Below are 19385 nucleotides of genomic sequence, written 5' to 3'. Positions count from 1 at the left end.
GGAAGTTCCACCTCATGGCCTTGTCCATAACTGCCTTTTTGGCAAGGATCCATGGATCCATGTCCAAACTCTGCTTAAGCTTTGCCGTGGAAGGACCTGGTTGGAGTGGTGTAAAACAGAGCTAGGGTGAGCTGACCAGTAAGGCAGTGCACTTCATGGAGTTGGGAGTTTGAGCTCCTTTGTTCATCTTTTTTGAGCAGTGTGAATATATTCAGAATCTGTGTTTTACGATATGGAATTCTTCTTATTCCTGAACAGCTAATTCTTACAAAAGAGGAACTGTGAGGTATAATACAGAGACTTTTAAATAATTTCAGAGACTAGTAAGTTCTCCTGGCCATACAAAAAACCTTGAGTTTATATTTTTTTATCAGACCCAAGGAGATCTGCATGCGTAAACCAAGGGTATAATTACAGTTTTAGTTCATTTCAGCTCTGAAATGAATCTATGGTAAGTTATATTTCAGAGCAGAACTCCAAAACGCTGGCTGCTGCAGAGTCACTGGTATGAGACCCTGACAGATCTAGCTATCAGCCTATAAGCTAGAATTAATTTGATCCTGTAGCTTTTTGAATGTGCACAAAAATGTTAGATATCTCTGAAAATGCTGATTCTGCTTCTTCACGTGTTTTGGCAGGACACTGCTCGCTGTAGGTATCAAATATCAATATAAGACAAAACAAATGTCTGTCATGGGCATTATTTCATCTTTTTGGTTTAAAGCAACAAAAATATTTTATTCAGGAAATCGGTTTTTAGATTCTTTTGTTGGTATTGTTGATAGCTGTTTTGTTCAGATGCTGATTAAGATTGACTGACCCATTTCATTTCAGTGGGGTAAAAACGTGCAGTGTACCTGAATGGCAGAATTCAGATTGCGGGAAGAAAAAGGCCTTCGTGTGGTGAAAGTCTTCGTCTGTTAAATGAATACAATATCTTACCAGCAAGGTGTTTTATGTTTCCTAATAAAGAAAAATTTAAATAGTTTTAAACTTCCACTTTGAAAAATGTTGTGCTTTATTTGGAAATAGCAAAGCAGGTTACTCTTAAGTTGCATTCCTTATTGGGGATCTTGGAAAAAGAACTCAGTCTCCGGAGTTATTCAAGCCTTCAAAATATTTCTTCGCCATGAGGTGCCTTAAAGTATTCCAGAGTCTTATTTCTAATAAATATAATTTTATACAGTAATACGGAAAATCATCAGTTACAGAACTGTTGTTACTTTGGTGTAAAAATCTAGGAACAGCCTCTACTTCTGATCTCAAGAATTGTTTTTCACGCATTTGTTTTGGTATGTCTTTGCTCCTTCTCAGAAGACCACTGTGAGCCAACAAAGCATGTTGGCATTTTCAAAGCCACAGTTCACCAGGATAGGCTATTTCATATTTTGCTTATTTGCTTAAGGACAAAAATTCTCTTTAGTGAACTGCACCATTTTCCAGATGGGCATAATTTTCCATGATACCATTTGTATTGCCCTTTGGAAGAGGGAGGACCTTCTGGGCAGCATCAGTAATCTGGTTGCTTAAGTAATGTTGATAGTTTCTCTTAGCCTTCCCAATACATGTGTGAAATAAGATTGCAAAAAGAATCGGAAGAAATGCTGCTTTTTTTGTTAATATGACCCTTTGAAATATCTCACTTCAAAGTTTGCCTCTTTTTTTGGAGGGGAGAAGAAAGACTTGAAATCACTTCTTTCCTGTGATGGTGATGAGCATGACAGTTTCGCAGAAGATGTTGCTTTCTGTGTATGTTTTACATTGTGTAACAGTGCGCTGCTTTTTCATCATTTTAACTCTGGGTTTGGTTTGGTTTGGTTCTTGCATTTGTTGTAATAATTTGATTTTGGTATTGCTATGGAATTATCTCTTTTGTGGACGTTCACATGGCAACTGCTGTCATACAATAAAAGGCATTTCTCAGAAGCCTGCCTAAGTCTGTTGTCATTGCAGATGTGTGGCTGAAGGCAGAAGTTATGGGCTGAGCTAAGTCGGGACATGCCTGACATCTCCAAACACCTCTCGGTGGCATTGGTAGCCCCAAGAGCCAAAAATCCTCTACTTGGAGGTACAAAACACAGTAATACATGCCAGCTTGGTTTTACCAGGTGTCTTCAGTCTGAGATCTCTCAGATCACATTACCAAGATTTTTGCTTTAATTGCTAAAAAGTATTGCAAATGGATTTTTAAAAATTGTGATGGAAGACTCACTAAAGTTGAACCAGTGCAGACGGAGTATGGTCTGTGCTTGAACCAGCTGGCAGGCTCACGGGGCTGGACAGTGGAAATGTGGAAGGTCAGTGGACAGAAGTGAGGTGGGTTAGCAGCCTAACTCCAAAATCTGGTGTTACCTCTTAGTCTTGTATTTCTGTCTGATGACTTTGTTGTTTGATTTAGCAAGACACTCAAATGGTTTCTTCTGAAAACCATGCAAAATTCCTCCCTATGTCTTCCAGCTGTCTCAAGTACTTCACTCTGCTATTTTGATGCAGGTTTTTTAGTCCAGGATGTATTGTGCATTTGTCAATAATCCCCCAGTGCAGCAAGTTGCAGGACCTGGTGCAATATGAATTGTCACCTGTTCTTTTATACCATGGAATATGCGTTAAGAATTTCTCGTGTTTGTACCAAAAGTCTACCTCACAACCACTATGCAGCTGTCTTGGTTTGCCTCTAAGTGAATTTGGCTTGGGTTGTCACAGCTCAAGTCACCTGTGGGATGGGCAATATCCACCTGGAGCTATATCCTCCCAGAGCAAGCACTTACCAAATGCATGTGCTCCCATGTTAATACAGCACTTCTCTTTTAGAAGTGGAAGAGGGAGATTTGTTCCCTTGCCTGAAGGAGAGCTGCTGCTAAGTAGCAAAGCCAAAGATGCTTTTTAGGAATCTGCTCACAAAACAAGCATGAATTTCACAAACTCGGTGTTTAAAGCTGGTTCATGGATTTGGAGCACTATTAATGTACAGAAAATCAGGGCCATACTCTGATGTATGAAATCAGATTTTCACTGTCTGCACCTTGGCACTACTTAACTCCCAAATTGGCCTGGAATCAATAGCTTCATCTGTTTTGAGATACAAAATTCCCTATGGATCTTAGCCACGGATCCAGCACATGCTGAAAAGTACAATAACCTTGAGGAGAAATTGGAGGTAGTCCCACTGCCATTCAGGAGCCAGGGCACATCCTACTTTTAAGTTGCTGGGCTCAACACAGAGGACTGGGATCATATTTGATTTCTTCAAACACTGGAGTTAAAACATGCACCAGAGCTCTTGCCCCTCTCCTGCATGGGATACCCTGGTTTTTTAGAGCATACTTTTGGGTGTTGTAGGCTTTTCTTAGGCTGAGCTGCTTGGATGTTCTCATCTAGTGCATGACTGAAACATAATATTGAGGATCTTTTTGATGGGACTGTTTGCCATGAGTGAATGATGTGGGGGATTGTTTCCACCGGGGCAAAGGAAAATCCTAGATTCAAGTCCAAGTTCCAGGGAGTACTTATGCCTTTTATTCAATGATCATCTGTAGAAACACCAGGAGGAGCTGGGGCTTCTATTCCATTCTGTCAGCATAGCTAGGATGTCGCTGGTCAGCAGGATCCATTTGCTTATGTTCACCTGCTCTATGGCCCCAGTGGGGCGGTGGTGGCCCAGGCTGCAGCTGCTGCCACACAGGTCTGACAGGTCTGCTCTTTGCAGTCAGTGCTTCAGCTGTTGGGCAGCTCTACCAAAGCAAACTCCTCCTGCCTCCCCAAGGACGCTGTTGCCCTGAGCACCATCACTACCATGTGGAGCTCTGCTCCGGATGGGATACTCTCTGTGCCCCGCTGTTCCTACTGCAGCTGCTCCTTCTCCAGTATACAGGCAGTGAGTCTCCCTATAGACCAAGCTGTTCTTGGAATCAATAAAGCTCCTAACAGAAGGGCTCTGGAATACTAGCTGAAGTTTCTGCTTTCACTATACCCAGAGGAAAGAGCTCCCAGTTTATGCAGTTCAAATCACTGTGTTGCAGCCAAGGGGATATGTATCACCTGCTCACACTAACATCTGAATATGGTGCCTGAAGTATGGCTGGTGGATTGTGTCAGGCACATGAGACTTACAAAGAGCTATGGTGCCTATTTCTTTTTTTTTTTCCCTCCCTTTTTCTCTCTCTCTGTTTTTCAGTTTTGGATATTTGCTATGGGGAATTAAAGTGAGGTGGAACAGTGAAAAATAGTTCCCTTTGTTTAATTCCAGTAACCTTTGTACCTCACAGTTCAAGCACAGATAGCAAATAAAGGGAGGAGTTATTTATCCTGAGTATCCTGAAAAAAGCAAATCTTTCTAGTGTTCATGCCAGCTGACCTTCATGGAGCTCTCTATTTTCCAGGAAAGGACCATAATTATCTTATGGCATTAAATTGAGTTGGGTGGGAAATGCAGCCTCAAATTTATTAGTCAAAGTTTCAATGTCAACAAGAGCTTGTTCTTGAATATTACAGGCCTAGATTTTCTTTTCAATGTAAGTGCCAAGCATGAATAGGACAAGTGAGTGCTGTTGAACTGTCTCTTGAAAACATTGCCAGGATACCAAAAAAGAGGATTTCTCCCCCTCCCTGCCCAGCTGAGAGGATTTTTCCTCATTCTGTACCAGCAGGAAGGCAGCATTGTACCAAGAATATGGACCGCTCTGTGTTTTGGTTGATTTAACATGTATGCACTTTTGCAGAGTAGTGATTTCCTTGAGTGGAGTTATGCAAGTAATTCACCGTGAGTCATTCATGCAGTGAATTAAGTGCTTCTTCCCACAACCAGGTCGTCTCCTGACAATCTTTTTTTTTTTTTTTTTCTGGAATTACTCAACAAATCCGTTTGCAATTACTTTTAAGCATTCTGTGTAGATCACACATTTATGTATGTGGCTAATGTTTGTTGATTTTTTTGAGTCATATTCATAATACACCAGAGAAAATACATAGTGTTTTCTCTGTATCGGTTGATATAAACGTCCATACCCACAAATAAAAATTTCGTTTTCATCTGGTTTCAGGTGAGCATGTGCCTGTGTGTATCCCTGTCAATAAAACTAGATTTACTTGAATGGTGTGTCACATTATGCATACACATCAACACAGAAGGGAAGGCAATCTGCGTTTTTCAAATAGTTTTATGGAAAAGTCTCGGCTGCTTTTTCCAGCAGTAAGTGACAGAGACCATCATGGGCTTGGGAGCAGGAAGATGCCTGTGCACATGCCGAAAGAACATAGAGAGCAGCAAGATGCCTGCAGTCTGCTGGGATGGAGCAGGGCTGGCAGGAGTCTCCCTGCACAGGTTTTACCTGCCTAGGTTCTTTGTGCATTTCTGTGCATGAAAGAAGTTGCAACAGACTCTGTGCAGAACCAGTTCAGGTTGCTGAAAGCAGAAAGTGAAAGGCCAAGTGCTGCTGGTAAGCAAGAGCAGGTGTTCATCCTGTGCCAGGCATGGCCGAAGCCCGTTCCCCGCAGGTGTTGTCCTTACAAATGCTCTGGCTGACTTTGCCTCTGCCCCATTTGAGTAATCTGGCTTATTTTGGAGGAGGAGGAGCCCTCCAGAAAGGAGGAATTTTTAGGGAGAGCTTCCTAGAGCATAAAGGAATCAACAGTGAGGTTTCCCTCAGAGGTCTCCATCTCGCAGAAAAAAAATTGTTCTTTTCTGCTTTACAGGACATGTGCTGGACCCCGCAGAGCTCATGGGTGCTCTGCAAGGAAGGTGTAACAGCCCACAGTGCTTAGGAGGACCTATTAATGGGCTGGGTACCTGGCTAATGGGGATGCCTTTGCTGCAGCCAAATGGAATACTTAATATGTGTAGATCTTTGGGAGATGACTGGGCTGCCAAAAGGAACGGGCAACAAACCAGTTGGAGCTGCTGATGCTGTTGTCACAGATTTACCAGAAAATCTGCTTTTCCTTCCAGCTGCTTTTTTTTTTTCCTAAAGAAGTGATTATCAGTTCAGCTTTTCCCTGGAAATGATACTGAGGCAAACTTCTATCAGATATTGCTAAATGTAATGTGCCTTTTCATGACTTCTTGGCTCATGATGGCTGCCAAGTTCACAGGATATTTTGGCCGTGTTACTGAAACTGTGGCTTCTGTTGTTCGTAGCTGTTCAGGACTTCCATTTGCTCATCCTGAGGGAACTGTAAGAAAGACTGGCCCCTGCTGTTAAATTGTTTGCATAATTCCTTTTTTCTTTTTTCTTTTTTTTTTAACTGGGAAAGTTGATCTTAGACTGGAAGAAGTATCAGCAATGTTAGAGTTTTAACATGAAATCATATATCTGAGTGATTCAAGATGAGTGTGTCCCTCTTCTCTCATCCATTGCCTTGAAGTTGAGGAAAGTGCTTGATTTCCTACTTTGATTTCTCTGGACGACTCTTAATCCCAAATTTTAGTGAGGAGCTGATTTATTGTCTAGCATCAGGGAGGGGACATTAATTCCATCTGCCACCCAGTGTGCCTGCTTGGAAAGAAAGAAACCTCTGCTGTAGGTAAGATCAAAACCAAAGGGTATAAACTGGGTTGAAATCCATGTGTTCAGGCTGCTTGTCTGGAAAACGCAACTCTACTTCTACTTAACCCTGTAGTTGTCTGGAAAGCCTTGAAACACCTGACTCTCTACCTTGAAGCTCACCCGAGTGCCCAGAACCACACTCCTTGGGGTCTCCAGAGCTGCCAAAACTGGCAGCTTTGTGCCTCATGCCTGCCGGAGCCTCTCTGGCATGGAGAAAACAAGGATTTTACTTGTGTAGGGGCTTGGTGGGCCCTGGTAGCTGTGCCAGGCCCCTCCCCACGCAATGCCATGGCAGCTCCAGCTCCAAACAACTGCTCCAAAAGATGTGTTAGAACTCTCAGTGCAAGTGGGAGAGGGGCAAATGAGACCCCTGCCTGCTGCCCCCTAGGAAAGTGCCCTCAGGGGCAAGGATGCAGTGCCCCCTTGCTGAAAGCCTTTCCTAGAGTCATGATGCCAAGGAGAAAGGAGGAATTTGGATGCCAGAACCCACAGTCAGCGTGTAAACCTCCTAGGATAACAATTGCCAGGGCAGTGAGGAGGCAGCCCGGGGCTCCCCACTCCCTGGTGACAGCCTCAGAGTGAGGTTTCAGCATTAGGCACACGCTCCCTCCTTGCTCTCCCTCGCAGCCCCCTCCACCCTCCCGAGTCTGAAATTCCTGGCTGTAGAGTGTGGCAGTTTCAAAGCAGGGGTGGAGGAGGCTCCTCCACCCAAGGTAGCCTCCAGCCTGGTTGTTGGGGCGCTCTCATGGGATGTGGGAGCTGTGGGTTTGGGCCCCTGGGGCTGAGGCGGGAGAGGAACCCAGGCCTCCCACTTCCTCAGCATATAATTTGAATACTGAGGCATTATATAATAAAAGCTATCACCACCTTTTCTTCTTCCTGCTTTGTTTTTAAAAGACTGATCTGTGTGGAGTCTTTTGAAAGAAAGGGCGTAGGTACCAATCTCCAGGAGAAGGTTCCAGACAATGGATCCCAGGCAGACAGGATTGCCTCACTCCAGCCTCAAGGGGCTTTTAGTGCAAGAGAGAATTGCAGATACACCCTTGTCCTCCACTTTTCCTGTTGCTTCAATGTAAGCAGCTGCGTGCTCCCTTCAAGAAGATCCCACTGTATCCTACCAGCTCTGTTGTGTTCAAGTCTTGAAGCACCCAAATTCCACCATGAACCACACAGGGGTTCTGAGTGCAGTTCACGAGATGCTGGAGGCCAGATCACGTAAAAGTCAGTGCCCAAACCTCCCCTGAGTTTAACCTTAAATTCTCTACTTAAATCAGCTTGTCAAATCCGGATGAAATGACTTGCCTCTGAAAAAATACTGGGGATAGAGGCTAGATCAAGAGGGACATGCTTATGTAATTGCATAAGCAGGTAAGACTATTTTTGTTGCTTTGAAAACCTTAGAAAACTTTAGACTAGAAATAAATGTCCACAAGTAGCCTTAATCATTGCACTCTGAATACTCATTTGAAATAGTCTTGGCAATCAATTCTGGTGTAGCTCTGGCTGGAAAAGCCCAGACAGTCCCAGATGTCTCTTTGATGCAGGATCACACAAAGATTCAAGTTTCCATTGCTCTGATGAAGCAAGATGTCCCTTGCCCTAACTGAGGGGAAAGAAGTCGCTGTGTACCAAAATACAAATGTGTTGCACATGGTGCTTATTAATCAATGGAGTCAAGTCTGGAGCAGCATCAACTCTTACAACTTGTACTCAGTGGTGTCATTATACAAATCCATATATCTCTTCATATATCCATATATCTTTCTGTGATACTTGAAAAATCATGGTAGCTGGGTGAAGTCCCTGGGGACTGGAAGTAGGGAAATAATGCACTCATTTTTAGAAAGGGTAGAAAGGAACATCCTGGGAAGCACCAAGCTGTCAGCCTCACCTCTGTGCCTGGGAAAGTCATGGAGCAGATTCTCCTAGCTGTGCTAAGGCATATGGACAGGAAGATGATTCGAGACAGCAACCCCCAGGATAAATACAGTCTGGGAGATGAAGAGACAGAGAGCAGCCCTGCCAACAAGGACTTGGGGGTGCTGGTGGATGAGAGGCTGGACATGTCCTGGCAATGCATGCTCACAGCCATGAAGGCCAACCGTATCCTGGGCTGGATCCAAAGGAGCACGGACAGCAGGGTGAGAGAGAAAATTCTCCCCGTCTACTCCTCTTTGGTGAAGCCCCACCCTTGTCCAGCTCTGGCTCCTCCAAAGAAGGTCATGGACCTACTGAAGTCAGTCCAGAGGAAGGCCACGAAGATGATCAGAGGTCTGGAGCACTTCTTCTAGGAAGAGGTTTGGGTTATTCCACTTGGAGAAGAGAAGGCCCCAGGAGAACTTACTGTGATCTTTTGGTACTTCAATGAGGTTTATAAGAGAGATTGGGACAAACATTTTGGTAGGGTGTGTTGTGATAGGACATGATGTAATGGTTTTAAGCTGAAACAGGGTAGATTTACACTAGACAGAAGGAAGAAATTTTTTACAGTGAGAGTGGCAAAACACTTGAACAGGTTGCCCAGAGAGGGCAGTGCTGGATGCCCTATCCTTGGAAACATTCAAGGCCAGGTTGGATGGGGCTCTGAGTAACCTGATCTGGTTGAAGATGTCCCTACTTCTTGCAGGCATGTTGAACTACATGGGCTTTAATGGTCACTTACAACTCAAACTGTTCTATGATTGTGTGTAACCTGGTTTTGCAGCACTCCATCTGTGGAACTCTATTATTTCCCCTCTTTTTCTAGGCAGAAACCTCACTCCAGGGGGAAGGAGGCCAGCTCATCAGTAGGGTCTTCATGAAAGATGAAAATCTTTCATTTATTGCAGTAGATACTACAAATCAAAGGAGATCAGCAACCAAAACGAAGAAAGGATATCACTGTCCTTGCCACACTTTTATCAAGAGAATTCCCCAAAGGATGGCAAAGGTTCTCTGCAGCCCCTTCATTCACATCTTCATTATCATAAATTGCCAGTGGAGCAATCATTGCAAGGGACACATTGCTCTGAGAGAGGGAATTAAGGCTTTGTCAGCTCCTTGAGATGGTCAAGAAAGCTGAAAGGCATGAAATAGAAACCTTCCCCAGGATGTCCTGCATGTCTAAGTATACATTTGAGGAAGTCCAACCACAGGAGAAATGGCTGGTTACCCTGGGCCTGGACTGACTGGCCAGATATGATGTTTCATGGACCCTCGGGTAATTTTTGTCAGGTGCTGTGATGAGATGCTGCTCTGATACCATCAGGAGATGCTCATGGGAGAGAAATAAAAGAAAGAAAGCACTATAGAGGATCATTTCAATACCTGACACTCTTATACTTGGCTAATTGTATTTGTTCATTAAGATAAGGATCAGCATTCAGCTTCTTCTACATTTAGGTCAGCCTTCCAGTACATTTGCACTTGCAAGAGAGAGCTGCTTTAATGAGGGATAATGAAACTTGCTACACATTGCATCATAACTTCTGTGTTAATATCATTTACACATGATAAAATGCAAATAGTATTGACCGTCAATGCACAAGCATGCTTAATCCTCTAAGCCCACACACACGCATGTGCTAAAACTAATATCCCTAACAGTAAACAAAGTATACATCTGTACCTCTCTCTGTCCTCCTGAGAACATTCATTTTCCCTAAACTACAGGGTGCATCAGCTCTACCTGCACAGCCAAATAGACTGCCACTGGCTCCTATAGGTACCCTTATTCCCTGTTTGCACTTCAGAAAACCATGAGAACACAGTGAGACCTCACTGTAAACAACCGTGCCTTAAGCAGACCCACACTCTGATTTGCAGGCATTCAAAGGGCATTTCTAATGCATAACTCCAGTTGACTCTCCCAATGCATTTTGGGTGTCCAAGGCTGGCTTGTCCATCCTCTGTAGGCACCCTGAATTTTGAAATAGACATCTCAGCTAAATGACAGCTGGTAGAGATGCTCAAACTCTTCTTCATTTAGGATTTGTGCTGGTAGAGGGGTACCAGCATACTCTTTTACGTCTGGGGTTTGGAGCTGGAAGGTAGTACAAAGGGCAAGGTATTAAGCTCAAGTGGGATCAGTTAGTGACTAGCCATCTTCAGTGAATAAATGTTCCCTGAACGTTAAATGGGTCCACACAAATGCCAAGAAATACAGATTAAGCACATGGTGAAAGTTAAATGTGTTTCGTTATAATTCTGTCGTGCAAAGTTCAGCTCACAATGTCAGAATCACTAAACCCCTTTCAGGTACCTTAATACCACATAGGTGTTCGTATTTCGGAGAGAAAACCCTCTTCAGGTTGCACTACTGGTTGAGAGTACTACCTCTAAACTATATGATTTTAGGGGCATTCTGTATTTCTGGTTCCCTGAGAGCTGCAAAACTTTTTTGATCAACTTTTCTTACTCTTGGAATGTAAAAGCTCACATTAGTTTGGACTGGTGAAGAATTTTCTTTGGAAATTTCTTACCCACCTTATGAAACCCAGCATTGCAGCAACTGCTGTTTCCATTTCTCAGTGCTATCAGCAAAGTGCTCCTTGGGTTTTAATGATCCAGAAAAATGCAACAGACAGAAGTTGTCTGGAGAAACCATAGATTTGTGTAGGACATGATCCCCGGGGAGGGGTCCCGCTGGTGAGGAAACTCTGAGGAGCAGCTGAATAAGCTCAGTGCCTTTGAAAGGCACTCTTCTCTTTTGATTGCACAGGCTCTTACTTCAAGAGGGCTGCTTCATGAAGCTAGTAAAATTTAGTTTCACGATGCCTACTGGCTAAGTCTTGCCATGGACAATCAAAGACTGAGCAAATGAGGTTTGCTCTCCAGAGAAGGCAAGTGTCCTGCCCTTTGTCACCAGCTAAGCCTGACATTCACAGAGCTGGTCAGAGAGTGATCAGTGTTGAATACAGATGTGCCCTTTAGACACTTCTTGGCCCATTCAAAGCTTGGCAGTAGATTTCTGTGCCTACCTGAAATCACACTGTATTCCCTCAGCAGCCATGAAGTCAAAACATTTTTTTATGTAATACCAGTGAAGCAGATGTTATTCAGCATTTACTATGCTTTCAGTGCCTTAGCAGCTGGAAAGACAAGTGTGTGCTAGCAGTGTTAGAAAGCACAGACTGTACTTCCAAGGTACAAAAGAGTGCATGTGCAGGAGCAGCATCTCCTCCAAGCAGAGCAGGCAGCCCATGGACCTGTGTCAGTCGAGGACCTCAAGACACGAGCTCCTTAGACAGCTGAATGCGGACTCCTCTCAACCGGACGTGCACTCACTTTGAGGATTATGTATGTTAGATCCTTGCTTTGATACCTTCACTTACGCAAAGCCTTGGCTCTATCAGTTCCAGCATAGTCAAACTTGGGTGAATCAGCTTCCCTCAGACCATGCAGCCTGATTCACACACTAGGAATCCAGCCTCTCCTTGCTGCAGAGTAACCAGTGGAAGCTCCAGCAGTGGAGCTGCATTTACTATCAGCTCTGTGAGCATTTTTTTATGCAAACCTCAGGGTTTTTTTTTAACCCTGGCTGTTGTGAGTGTGCCCTGGACTGCTCCAATTGACTGGATTTGTAAAAGTAAGACTGTGTGCATGGAGGGTGAGCTTGTGCTCCTAAGGAAAAGAAGTGGAGGCTTTATCTATACCCGTAAGTTAGAGGGTGTGAGCTCTGTGCTGAAACCAGCCATGCTTTTTGGTGCTTGTGTTCCCCGGCATGGCTTTGGCCCATGAGGGCTTGCAGCCTCCTAAGTACTGCAGGGTGTGGCACACATCAGACTGATCTTCAGGGACCATATGAATGAGGCCAAGTGTTCTGGAGGGGAAAGAGTGTTTACTCATGCATCTGCAAGTTGTACATGACATAAAAAGGATTTGCCATCTGGGTACTAGAGACCTGGTTCAGAGCTGGTGGTGTGTGTGCAAACATACACACTGGACTATGAGGTATGGACACATGAGATGTGCATGTATAAACGTAGGCCTGTATTTATTTATGTGCACACACATACACTGCACTTCTATGCAATAACAAAGTTTAATGCTGTAATTACCTATACTGCAGACTAAGAATCATGTCCTCTTGTTCTGTTTCTTTTTTGGAGAAGGTCAACCCATGCTAATTTTAACAGGTCTCCCTTTCTGAGCATCAGTGGGCTTCAATGCCCCCAGCACAACACTGTGGTGAGCTGGTTTTTGTCCCTGAAGGATGATGGGACTGGGTTGAATAATCATAGTGCTACAGCCCCTCTGCATTTTCTGCCCAGAGTGATGTTGCTGAAGTCTAGCTCCAGCTTCCCTCCCATTATGATACCATTATGTCCAAGGCACCTGATTTTGTTACCTGCCTTTTGTGTAATTCTCTGGACTCCTCTACAGCAAAGACTCACTTAAAGGCAAAGAATACTAGCATACTATTTGCCGAAATTCTCATGGATGAGAAAATTAACATTCCCCCCACCCTCCTTTTTGTTGTTGCCATGGTCACAGGAAAGGAATTAAAGCATCAAAGCCTTCCATTTCCTGATGATGGATTAAGGAAATTATTAATTTGTCTTATAAAAAGGCAGGTTGTGTCTCTGCAATTAATGTTAGAAGGCTCTCCATGAGGGGAATTTCAGCCTCCTGGGCGGAGAAAGCAAAAGCATCTGCTTGTTCGCTATCTTAGATAGATGCTAAGCTAGGCTATGGCAGTCTGTGCCATAATTCCTGCCTTTATTAGTCACTCCAGATAGTATTTGGCTGCCTAGGCAGTGGTTTCTTTGGGGCACAGTATTAAGAATTCAAGCCCCCCTACAAATTAAGTCCTCTCCTTTATCCATTTTTTTGTGCTCCATCCATGATCTCTCAGGTTTTTTTCCATTGCAGGTTGAGGAAGGGAAAACCCAGGGACAAAAGCTACTTGCATGTAATTGTCTTTGATATGTTCCTACTCATCTCTTGTCCTGCTTTCCTGGCTCCCTGGTGCCCAGCATCTACCTACTGGTGAGGCAGCTGTTTACCTGGGAACACTTTACAAGGACTGGCTTCACAGTGGAATGTGTTCTCCCAGGGAGCTGCAGGCTTGGCCATGGCCATTGTAATTGACCCAGCACGGGGCATAAAGACTCAGTCTCGTAAAGACTTTCTGATGGATCAGGGCCTCTTTTACCAGGTACAGCGTTTCTTGGTGACCTGTCCTGGCTGGAGCTGCCTATGCTTGCAGGAAAAAATGGGGAGGAAAATATCTCGCCCTGTCTGCTTCTGGTGTCAAAATTCTTTCTATTGCTTCACTTCTTTTTCTCCATTCCATTTTTTATTCTAAACTATCACAGAAAATACAGTTTCTAATTGCAGCATTTGTCTTCAAAATTAGGAGAGAAAACATACCAGCACCAAAACACGGTGATTTTGATCTTGATAGTTATCAAAATTCTCTTGGCTCCACAGGGAGTCCCATTGTCCCAGTCTTCTTTTCAGCAGCCTCTCTGAGCCTAAAGGTGCTGCTTTGGCCTCCCACTGCCAGCAGTGGTGTTGTCTGATGACAGAACCCAGCACACCACACAGACTGTTTTAAATTCATCCTTTCATATTTCTGCTTGTTGCATTCAGATAATTTGGCCTCTTTATTTACCTGATCCCCTTTTCTTCTTCCTAAAAGAGAGTGTCTTAGTGCTTCCCATTGAAACCCATGGAAGTAAATTGTTGGGAGATAATACCTGGTGAGCAAGTGCCGCTGGGGCAGAGGTGGCTGAGCAGCGCTTGTGACACAGAGCAGTGTCTCATGCTAACCTCGTGGCTCGTCCCTTTGATATGGTGTCTGTCAGGCGCTGTGCTTTGCCTACCTTGCCGTGGGAAATGAGGGAACTTGTTTGTCACTTTTTCCTATGCTGACAGGGCACAAAGAAGGAAAGGATCTTTTCTCTGAGTGGTAAGCTCCCATTTCCTTTTGATCTGCTTTACAGGAGCACCCTTCCTCTATGAATGAAAAAAATGCCGGGACTCCTTCTTGGAAAAGATGAATACAATTTGGAAACTCAACAGGAGTTTGCATACCTGCCATATTCCTATGAATAATGCAGTGCTGCTCTCCCAGCGACCACATCCAGACCACACTCAGCTCAGATATCTCTCTTGAGTCAGGAAGACTCCTTCAGCTGATGGAAAGATATGAAACCCTTGTTCCTGGGTCTGATGGGTCTGTAATTAAGAGCTTTAAAACCAGTGTTGTAACACCATGAGGGACATTTATTTGGTTTTAAACATGTCAAATGACCTACTGCTCTCAGATGCTGAGCTATAACCCTTAAGGTGTCAGTTGTTGGGGAGAAAATCCATATTTACCTCTCCATTTGTGCAATAGTCATGGGGCTTGGTGACATTGGTGTCACAATAGCACTTTGACATGCAAATGGACTGATTTGCAAACGCTACAAAAACCTAAAAAGTCTAAAAAAAGTAAAATATTTCTCCATGTGTACCCTGGTTGTATTTATATATTAGTTAATCTCACTTTGAAGTGTTCCACAGTGTACCAACATAATTTCTTTTTCCTCTGGTCAACAATGGGTATACAATGTGCAGGGTTTAAAGTAGGTCCCAAAAGAGTTTACCTTCCCCACAGATAGCCTTTGAGGACTCAAAAACACAGATACCATCTTCTCTGCCATGCCTTTTCTCTCCAGCTGAGCTGAGTAATTGAGTTGGTAGCCCAGGTGGCACCTCAACACCTCCACAGCCCTTGATACTGAGCTTCTTTTGGCCAGCCTGCAGCAAATATGCATTGTGCTCTCCTGTTGGTCCTTATTTTCTCCGTATTCAATACCAGAAGGTCATAATGCTTACCGTAAGCTCTCCTTACGCTGATGTGAGTGTCCAAATGCTGGTGGCCTCATGCAGATATATCTTGGTCTTCAACATCAGGGGTGTGGGGAGAGAAAGATTTATCTACCTGAGGAGAGGGAAGAAGGAGATGCAGACATCATGCAAAAACCATTTACCCATGCCACAGTTTACATTCTATGAAAGGAATGAAGGAATGGAGAAGGAAAGGAAAGAAAGAATTAAACTTACATGTAAATCCCTTTAAACTGAAACATCCACTGTCTAATTCAGAAAGAAAAAATTTATAAATCCCATCTGTCTTCCTATTTCTGTCCTTTCAGGCCCTACAGAGACCCACCACAGGTCCACAGGGGAAGTTTGCAAATGTCTTCTGCTCTATGGCAGTCCTGCTGTTAGCAACACATGCTTTCTAGTGAACATGGAGGATGCTATGCGCGGAAGGAAGGAAGGAAGGAAGGAAGGAAGGAAGGAAGGAAGGAAGGAAGGAAAAGTTTATGACTTTTCAATATAAATACTAGAAATTGGTTGGTTATGTCAAGAGAAAGATTACATGGGAAAAACTATCTGGTATATTGAGAAAGGATGATTTCTTAATTTTGTAGACGCAACAGGTAGAAATGTTTTTAAAGCCCACAGAAAATACCATAAAAGTGTTGCAGCCTGATTAAATGGGTTAAATATATTGGAGGGGAAAAAATGCAATTTTCTGCTCAATTTGCTACCAAGAAGCCAGCTGGCAAAATAATGGCAAAAAATATACAACTCTTCAGAAAATCTTGCCGTGGCACATGGGGTACCACTACTGAGGCACGCTAGGCTTTCAGCAATGGGAGGGGGAAACTGGTTCCTGTCCTGCACCATGACAACATGAAGGACATTATCAGAAAGCTGCTGGTTTTGTGATGGCTTGAGCACAACGGGATGGAGGGAGAACTCATGTTTCATCAAGCCCTGTGGAAAGGCGATAGGGCTAGTGGGAGGGTTTTGGCTCCATGCGAAGGCAGAAGGTGTGTGCATAAAATAACTCTGGCACCAAGAGGTGCACAGAAGAGTGGTAAGCAGGCACCAGATGAGGGCAGCTCCCCCTTGTCCACCTGCACATAGATTTAAAGGTGAGTAATTGAGAAGGTGTAGTAGGGAAGGACACCTTCAGAGAGGTTGCTGCTTAGGAGAGGGTAAAGAAAAGCCGCTCCTGAAGGATGGGACGCTAAATAAAAATATTCATGCTACAGACACTGATAGTGCTGCAGACTGTAAGACTGGGATAGCCAGTTTAGAAATATTCATCTTGCGCAAGGTGGATAGAAATATAATCTGGTTAACACCCTGGGTAGTGGGGAGAGACTGAAGATGAAGCTGGATGTAGGATCATAGCACAGTGGCTGTCATCCTGCTTTGGCAGTATTAAAAATCCTTCCATGGCTTTTCACTAATGCAGACACCAGTGTTGCTGAAGATTTAAAGCTCCAGACAGATCGGAAATGCTAGGATAGGGGCTGGGTATCTGTATAGTACCAGGAGGAAGATATCAAGCACTGAAAGAGCAGAAAAAGCCAGTCAAATTTATCTATATTGAAGTTGGAGTAGCACTGCTGTGCCTCTGCCCAGCACCTGAGTGTATGGCCCAGTTCAGGTCAGGTACATTCCTGTACTAGGACACCTCTTGAAGCACCCCAGGTGCCTTTGGTGGGGACAGGGCCAGGCACCTCAAGTTAGGCAGGTTGACTAGGGATTCAACTATGTAAAATATTCAAGGAGAGGATCGCTGGATCCCGAGGAACATGAGTCACCCTTTCATATTTGGCACTCTAGGTCCCGCCACAAGAGCATGCTTCAGCACATAGCAGAGCAACTTTCGTGTCTCGGGATGTGGCAGGGTGTTGCAAAAGACTGTCACGGATATTATCTCAATAGTGATTTCTGGCCACACCAAAGTGGTTGGTTTTTTAAAAATGGTTATGATAATAGTTTACCAGGTTACTAATTAGTCTATTAATTTTGAAATGGTTCAGAACAAGGTTGAAAAATGATGATTCATATGTATTGTTTATCAAGAATGATTTCAGAGAGGACAAGTACTTATTACAAATATATCACATTATGAAATCAATAGAAGAAGAAAAAATAAAAAACCCTCAGAAAGTAATGAAAAACCTGAGGAACACCATTCACCTACCAGGATAAGACAAAACATATCCCACTACCTGCTCAGAAAATTAATATGAATGATATGAAAATAAACTACAGACATAGCATTCACTAAGTGTTGTAAGAAGAAATCAATTTATGCCTCTCATCTGCTTACTATCAGTTACATTTCCTTTGTGTCCTGGTGCAGGAGTATACAAAATCGTCTTTTAAAAAGGGTCGTCTCCCTGATTTTTCACTCTCTAATCCTAGTCCTGTGTTCAGATGTAATGTCATTTCTCAGTCAGATTTCTCAGTGATTAGAACCCCTCCCCACAGACAAGTTCATTGACAAACTCCAGGAATTAGGGCAATGGGAAGACTTCCACTTTGGTCACAGTAAGGTGTAGGAGTATTGCTGCTGGAAAGCTGAACTTGAGGTTCTTTTTGCAGCTCTTGATGTACTGTTATGACAGAATCACAGAATGGGTCAGGTTGGAAGGGACCAGAGTGGGGTCATCTAGTCCAACCTCTCTGCTCAGACAGGGTGTTCTTAGAACACACTGCACAGGACTGCATCAAGACAAAATCACATTCCTATTGGCACTGTTGCTGGAAAATGCCTGCTTTGCTTGCCATGCAGAGCAGCGAGGGTGGACTCCCTCCCCGGCTGGAGAACCTGACTCCCAGCCCAGGTTTCCCTGCCTGGTAAGTACACTCTAATTTACATTCCTCCCAAGTTAGTAAGCTCGAGCCTAGCCTTGAATCCTTCTTGAAAATCCTGGACTGATTCATTTTCCCCCTGAAGAAGCTCCTCATAAACTCTGGCTCACCCCACATACATACATTTCATTTTAATTAAAAAATACCTTGCTGGCATGACAAGCTATACAAGTTTTGCTAAAATATTAAATAATAAAAAAAAACCCTCTGAACCCTCAGGTCTCTGTCACAGAGAGATACAATACATCAAACATCTGTCCAGAACAGAACTGAGGATAGTCATAGCATTTGGAGGTTTAACTTCTTTCCATTTATCATTGTGACGTGTTTCAGATTTGGAGGTAAGTTCCTTTGCAGCATGATCATAGGTCACCTTTTTCTTTTCCCCCATAGCTGTATGAAAGTTTTCCTCAATATTTTTTTTAATGGAAAGTCTTTTACTACTTTAAAATATAATTTTTTAAAAAAGAAAATCTCCTCCTCACATTTCCACCTGTTTTGGGCACAGAAATAGGATGCTTTTCTCCATTTCAATTCCTCTCCTATCACATTAGTTGTGCAGTGATTTCTTTTTAGTTCTGCACTGTGCTTTGCCTCTTCCAATTTCAACTCCTCGTTTACAGTCATTGATTCTTCATATGCTGAGGATCTACTCCAGGCTGGCACATTTCAGCCTGTGAAGCTATCCATTAGTCTCAAAGCGCTGTTTAAAACTCTTCAGCAACTCCATCTTTGGGGCTTTAATATATCTGTGACAGTGATCTGTCATAGTTTTGCTGTAGGGTTAGGTCTGGGGGTGGAGACATGCTCTTGCTCCACTTTCTCCAGTGTCCCAGGCTCCCTGTCCCAATGCTGGAGGAGGAGATATAATCCACAGAAAGTTGTGTGATGTACTGAGAACTGTGTAGCCAAGACCATAGAAATAGAGAGCAGTGAGGTGGGGTATAGGTACCACCTCTGGTATGTGGGCAGGCACATCCAGCTGCTGGGGTTCTCAGCCAGCATCTTTTTGGGGCGTTGGGAGAGAGCAACTGAGACCAAGCAGTCATGGAAAGGCATAGTGTAATGTAAACTAGCACAGGGACACTGCTGGATGAGCGCTACCGAGGTGTGTTGAGATGTTCCTCCAGCTGGACAATTAGCCTGATGTTATAAGCCCTCTCTGAAGATGCTACCAGGGCATCT

General features: G+C 43.7%; 1 long non-coding RNA gene across 1 annotated transcript; it reads right to left on the bottom strand.

Annotated features, from left to right (window-relative positions):
• Positions 1 to 602: 602 nt before the first annotated feature.
• Positions 603 to 18074, bottom strand: LOC125322173. The gene is made up of 3 exons (XR_007201877.1): positions 18063 to 18074; positions 7597 to 7601; positions 603 to 688 (listed from the first exon to the last, which is right to left on the bottom strand). It is a non-coding gene; the product is annotated as an uncharacterized LOC125322173 (long non-coding RNA).
• Positions 18075 to 19385: the final 1311 nt, after the last annotated feature.

The sequence above is a fragment of the Corvus hawaiiensis genome, chromosome 2 (assembly GCF_020740725.1).
Source record: "Corvus hawaiiensis isolate bCorHaw1 chromosome 2, bCorHaw1.pri.cur, whole genome shotgun sequence".
Lineage (NCBI taxonomy): Eukaryota > Metazoa > Chordata > Aves > Passeriformes > Corvidae > Corvus > Corvus hawaiiensis.
This window is presented reverse-complemented; position numbering and strand designations above follow the sequence as displayed.